Raw genomic sequence first — 7,523 nt, 5'->3', positions numbered from 1 at the left:
GTCAGTTGAACTTAAGAGATCTACAGAGCTTATGTTTACGTTGTTGATTCATACATATCATGTCCGACCGTAAATTTTCTGACTTAGGCAAATAGAGTTAATATAGTTATACAAGCAAATATAATTATACAAGCAAAGCTGAGTTGATATTTAAAAAAAAAAAAAGACCTTAACATATGATCTGTTAGTCTGTATAGGTTTCAGATAGCTCACTAAAGCTCGTGGACAGGACAATTAGTTTACCAACAAGTCAACTTAGAGCAAATAAGGGAATTATGTATACTTTTTTAAAGTTTGTCTCAGTCTAAACCATGCAAAATATGAAATATGGTCCAGAAGCAGTATCAGAGAAATTTCATGTTTGATATGTTCCAATAATCTACACATCAAGAGGATATAAAAAAAACAATTTTTTTTTCATTTGTGTTCGTTCTATTTTTAGAAACAACTAATTTGCATAAAATGCACCTCGAGTCAATAAAAGATATCAATTCACCATAAATACATGCCTCTGTATGATAATCTTTTTACACTGAATACAGTGTTTAAACTTAAATAACGAAATATATCATTATAAAGGGGTTTATAATGAATGTTATTGATGCAACAGAAGTCCCCTCATGAAAAGTATTTTTTCCACACTATATATATAATTCCCGTGAAAATCCAGTGTTATTGAAAAGACAAAATTTGCCATTTTTCAATAAAGAGTACTGTGAAGCGAGGATATTTTTTTGGTTGAAATTTTATCACATCTTTGACAGTTCGCCCACTGAAATATAATATAAAAAAATTACCGTTGGCAAATACTTTTTTCATATCAAATGATTCATTTAAAAAAGTGTGATTTTTCAAAAATTCAAATTTTCATGGATATCAAAATTTTTCATAATTACTCTTGTTAGTTTTATTTTTTACTTTCTTTTGCTTTAGTTGTTATTTTTAAATATCATTTACTCAAGAAACAAAATTATTTTATAGTAGGAAACCTTAATTTGCTATTTGTTAAGCATTTTTACCGTTTTTTTGGATGGAGTTATCTGCCCTTTTCCTTTAAATCTCCTGTGTGGAGGTCCATAAATTTAGGAGGGAATTACAGTCTGCCAGAAGACATCTATGGTTACATGGTAAACATCTCATTTTTTCAAATTTAACCTGGTAAATCACTGTTTAATGCCAAATTATTCATGACTGTCACAATGCAAAGAAGATTTAAAACTGATTTTTAAGAATTATGACAGCAATCCAAGCAAGAGTGTGTGATTTTCACAAATTTTCAACTGTAACATGCAACAATTTGGACCCTTATGTACATATTTTTGAGTGTCAAAGAAGTACAGAAAGACATTTGATTGGACTTAAGTCCTCTGAAACAATTCCAGGGAAACCGTTTGAGAAGCTTGAATGTCCCGAATCTTTGTTGATTTTGTTCCGAAGTGGTATTTTTACACTTGACAAATTATCTTTGAACCTCAACATCTGTGAATCACATCGGGCAGAACTAGGTTTAAACTGGAGAAGAGGAAAAGTGCAATGTACATATCCAGATCACAATGATGGTAGTAAAGCCAAAGCAGACCGTGGTGCCAACCCAACTGTCTGTAAAGAGTTGTGGTTGAAGACCAGACAGATATTGCCAATTGGATCAGGTATGACTCTAGATTTCAACCATATAAACTGTTAATTTAGACATGTTGGATAATATATTTGATGTTTATGATCATGTATCTGTATTTTTGATAGGTATTAGCATGCTGAATAACTTTACATTTGGAGGTGAAGCCATCACAGCAAGAAAAGCATATGAAGTTGGTGAAGGGTTGATGATTAAGACAAGTACAGATCCACATCTATCAATGGAATGTGTTTACAAAATGAAGGTAACTTTTGCGCTTGTCATGCTTGTGAACAGCTATCTAAAAGTTAAAAAAAATGTCTGGGCTTGTATCATATAAACTAACAATCATTTTCACAAAATTGTCTAGATTCAGGCCAAGAAAAAAAAGTTTTGTTTCTGGTAACCCGACTGACCCAGTTTTCTAGCCCCGACCATAATTTTTTTATTGGATCTTCAAAAAAAAAATGGATATCAACCGACCCTGTTTTTTGACACAGGCTTCTGTTAATCGACATAATAATTTATCTAACTTGCTTCCACTGGCACAGAAAACCAGTAAAACATTTTATCAATGTCATAAGGTATTCCAAATAGGTGAAAATCCACGAAATTTGCACAGCAGGTGCTTCAAAAACATTGCAAATGGACGACTTCCGGTATTGAAACTTATTACGGATTCAGACTTGGGAAAACCATGACAATTTTCCAAATTTCGTTGACAATGTAAAAAAAAAATCAAAAAAATCTTACCTTCCAACCCTATTTTTCAAAGTGATGTTACTGGAAACACAGATTAATTTTTTTTAGGCCTCATGCATGCAATATTTGTAGTTTTGAAAAATGATAATTTTAAAAATAGCATTAGAAAAAGTAATGATAAATATTTATTTGTATATTGAAAATATGAACAATTTAATCAAATATTTAACAATGAGTTATACATGTGTTCTATCTGACTATAATACATTTAGGATTATTAAAAAATGACAACTTCACCATGAAGTTTTGAGACAAATAATTTACATTAAATTGAATTCACATGGGTTAATGTGTATTTCATCTCAATAGGTAATTTCTGAAATTTTTGGTTGTTGTCGAACAGTTTTATTTAATATTAAAAATTCATTGCAGGAGTTTTCTATCTATGTTGTGTTATAATCGTCGTCGGTCTTTGTTTAATACAAATAGTAAGAATTCTATTTATTTCTTTTCAGGTGGTTCAGCCATTCCCTGGGCCTAATGAGCAGCCAGCAAAAGGAACTGTAACGATTCCAATAACAAGAAATGATACTGATGGAATTGATAATACTTGTAATAATGAAGAACAAAGACCTATAGAACCAGTTGCTGATGTAAATAGTAATGAGAGTGAATATAACATGCCATATTTTTGTTGTCCTGATGATTCATGTGACAAAGTATTTGCCAAATCCTGCAATCTTGAAATGCATTTAACTATTGGCAACCACAACTACAGAACGAACCCAGTTTCATGTCTTGACACTGCTGTTCAAATATATGCTGGTCAGTGTGAGTCAGTTTTATCATATAATGAAACACTTGTCCATTGTACAAGTGAAGATCAGCACAACATTAATATGGGCGAGATAAACGAGAAAGGAGGCTGGGCATTAAAAGGAAAAAGGCTAACAGCAAGATTCTCAGAAAATGTTAAAAAATAATTGCAAAATATCTGTATTTTGTGTGAAAAAAATGGTACTCGACCAAATTACTATCAATTATCGGAAGAACTTCGTAAAGTAACTGATGAAAATGGGCAAAAGATGTTTGTGAAAAAAGAGTGGTTAACTCCATCGCAAATAAGGGGATATGTTGCTCAATTCATTTCAAAATCAAGAGCAAACATAACTGCATCAAAGGTCCCAAGAATTGAACTGTGTGAGGTTTCTGTTGATGAGGATGAAAAACTTTCAGCTATTGTTAACATGTTAGATGTAAATGAGTTAAATTCAGATGTTTCGTCTATTGTCACTGACGTTTTTTCTTCTGTAGGCATATAAGATTTTGTATTTTTTAAACTGTTATTTAGGTAATAGTTGTATTGATTTATTTCTTGAAATTTGAAAATTTTGTTCAAGACTAGGGATGTCAACTTGGTTATAAAAAACAGAATGTTTCATAACCAATATTACTAATATTTAGAAAAAGTAATGAATAGAGAAGATTGCAGAAATGTCTACATTTTGTTGATATTATTTATTACCTATTAAACATGTTAAAGTAATTTACCACTTCTAAGTTCTATGACTTTGTGGTTTTAAAATTCATATTTGCTAGTCAATATATATATATATACAGTATGAGCTGTCCTAAAATATTTTCATAGCAAAGAGGATGAGCAAATAATGCATTTGTGAACATTCTATTTAAGATTTGTAGATGAACATTTCATATCCTTGTGTGTATATGCAACAATATATGTATAGAATGTTCATCATTGTTCATTGAGATATCTTGTTAATCTAATGGCATTTCAGCCTAAAAAATTCCACCCTATTGTCACCTTTGGTTTTTTTTCTCCAAATTATGTGTCTTGAAGGTGGTGGCATATGCTGAATCCAGACTTGCATTATTTTTCTGTTTTGGCCAGTGCTATATAATGATCCAAATCAATAATTTGATCGTGGTGTGAACAAATTTATCAGTAAAAATTTTCTCAGAAACTAGGAGGCAAGGCAAGCTTTAGTGTGCAAGCTTTTTCAGATTAACAAATGTACCTACTGAATACTAAGGAATATAAACAACACATTTCTTCAATGAAAGACTCTTAGTTTCCAAATAGCTAATGTAAACCATTTTACAAATGTATGGAATGTGTATCGTTCATGTTTTCTTATCTGATCCAGATTGTGTAACATTGCATATTCCATATTCCTTATTGCCTTTAATAAATGTGTTTTCTTTTATACTGTGTCATTTGTCATTTTGTTGCAACATAGTTTGCACATCTACTGTGTGGGTATATGCTGACACCTCTCTGCTTGTTTCCCAATAAAGTTTTTTTCTCATTTTGTTTATGCATGTGTGTACTGAAATTTTGTAAGGTTCAACATTTGAATTTTTACAAAAGGTTTTGGCCTGTGAAATAAATGGCAGGTATATATGGATAGGAAGATGTGGTATGAGTGCCAATGAGACAACTCTCAATCCAAATAAAAAAAAAAGTTATAAAAGTAAATGTATTGTCAGCAGGAATGAACAGATAATCCAGTTTTTACCAGCTTATGGTGACTAAGGTATCTGAATCTAAATGACTTGTCTCAATGCAAGCTAAAAATTCATGTATAATAAAAGAGTGTTGACATTTTGACATTTTTCTCTTTGAAAATTCAATGAAATTAATATATTTTAGCTTTTTATGTAGATTATATAGAGAAAAACATATATTTTGGACAATAAAACTATATAAGCAGATAAATATCTAGTATAGAATGGTGTTTCATAAATAATTCCAGAATATAAAAGGTTTAAAGACCTTATTTTCTTGAAAAATTCAGAAAATAAAAGTTTGTCCAATAAATTCAATATTTTATTATCTCCCCTTTAATTGATTTTTTTTTCTTAAAAACTAAATACATGTACAAAATTCATTAAAAAATATTAAGCTAATAGCTGTTTAATGTTTCTAACAATTTCGTGATCTTACTTGAAAATTTTCTGTTATCAAGTGAAAAATATGCAAAAATTACCAAAATCCATAACTATGACTGAAAGAGGAATAAAATTCAAGCAGACAAATTCATTTGCCGACGACAATTTTTTTATATTTTGTAAATAATGCTATAGCAATAGTAAAGAGACCAAAATAAAATGAAATAATTATCCTCGCTTTTCCTGGGAAGACTTTGAAAACCTGAATTTTTGCAAAATTTTCAAAAATTTGAAATTTGACCTTTTGGTGACCTTGCTGCACTTAAAAGGAAATTTGAGAGGTCAACAAAAGTATAATCATTAGTTTCATATTGGTTCATATTTATGATAAAGCCATACTAAAATGCCTACAAAATATTCATTGAATGTATTTTTAAGGTCCATTTTATCAAAAATTGCATGTTTTTAACCTTTAATCTTGATAGAAATTCTATTTTTAGAAACAGCCCGTTATAAGGTATATCCTTGAAAATTTTTGGAAATTTTTTTTTTCCTAAAATTATTATATGATAAGACCTTCCTTGCAACAGAATATTAAGATGATCTTGTAACCTTGCTTCTGGATCACTTTGCATGGATTTATGTGAGACAGGCACTTAACACAATTATCAAATTACTTTATAAACTCACGAAGCAGCAGACAGAGCATGGTACACAATATCCTCTTTACTTTGAAGTGCGATAATGTTATTGTATATATATACATGTAGTGTTTTTAATATTTTGATTGTATCATCATCTAACAAGGGTATGTAAACATTGAGGATACCTTTGTATTTTACTATCACATTTATTTTAAATGTCAGCACGAACTATGGGCTTCCCCACGTCTATTTTTAGAAACAAAACAAATATGCGGTATTTAAGTTACTGTTAAGGACTTTTACAAACAAACACGCATATTATCCAGATGGGAGACTCAATGAATTTTAAATTTATTTCAAATACTCTTGATCTATTTCCTTCTGTTAAAAGGAACATTTAGCATTCTTATCTATATATACAGAGCTGAATCTTTTTAATTCTAGTTGGAATTAATCAACTATGCATCTATATACACCCATTACTTAAAGTAATACCATGGAATTTTACTCTAGCACCTAGTTCTTTTACCATAGTCACAAAATATATTCGACGTAAAACTATTCAAGTTTGAACTTTCCAAAAAGCGGCACATACTGCTTAGCTGTATCCGAATTTTAAGTACTACTAGGAATGCATGTGATTGCCGATTTAGTACAGGAAGTGTGGTACTTTCTATATATATTGATTGATATGAATTTTATTAATTTTTTTTAAGTGTACGTTATACATCCTTGCCGTTGGGTTTCAAAATATTGGTCACGTTACTTGTTTTAAACTAAATATATATTCAAATGTACACGACTTTGAAGGGGTGCCTATAATAGCATAAATTATATATACAGGTAATGTATTTTCGTAAACTTTGTAGAGGATAATAAAATTGAGAATGGAAAACTAATATTAGTGCCTATTTAATACAGATTAACACAGCAATTGGGTAGATTCATGGTATACCACCATCTTGCATTGTACTTTTGCAGTGACCAATCAGTCTAGTTATTACCTAAATCTCTGAATTTGTACACAGATGTTCAAATTGATTTATTAGCCTGTATATATCTATGAAGAAACTATCTGATTTATCGCATTATATATATTAAAAATATTTTAAGTATAAGTACCAAACATATGTGCTTTAGAATAAATTTGTTCAACTATGCCGGTTGAGGCGAGATAACTCTTTTAGTAAACCCATTGATCGGTGGATGTATTACTGCTAAAATATTGCGTTTTTATGATGATTTAAATATATATATATAACATGGATAATACAATAAAAGAAGTGATATCTTCAAAAACAAATCTCTCTGCAGCTGAGGGGATATTATGGAAGGATAACAGCACCATTATAACAAAGCTATTACAAAAGGAAAACTATGACTGTCCAAGATTCAAACGTATTAACAAAGACTTATGCCTTCTTAGCTAGTTCACTTAAATGGACCTTAAGGTTGTGGAAAGGGGGGGGGGGTTCTGATGAGTGTGTATAGACTCACTCAAGTGGCAAGATTAAGGGGTTATGATCGTTTCCCGTAATTGTACGTCGGATCATATTAGGTTTTTACTTTCCTGCGGTACCGCAGGAAGTTCTGTTGAGACCATCTCATGTCTACCCTGAGTGGCCGGTTCTGAATTGGTACCAGTTCGA

Source organism: Mytilus galloprovincialis, chromosome 11 (assembly GCF_965363235.1).
Source record: "Mytilus galloprovincialis chromosome 11, xbMytGall1.hap1.1, whole genome shotgun sequence".
Lineage (NCBI taxonomy): Eukaryota > Metazoa > Mollusca > Bivalvia > Mytilida > Mytilidae > Mytilus > Mytilus galloprovincialis.
The sequence above is the reverse complement of the archived record's forward strand: the minus strand, read 5'-3'. Positions refer to the sequence as shown.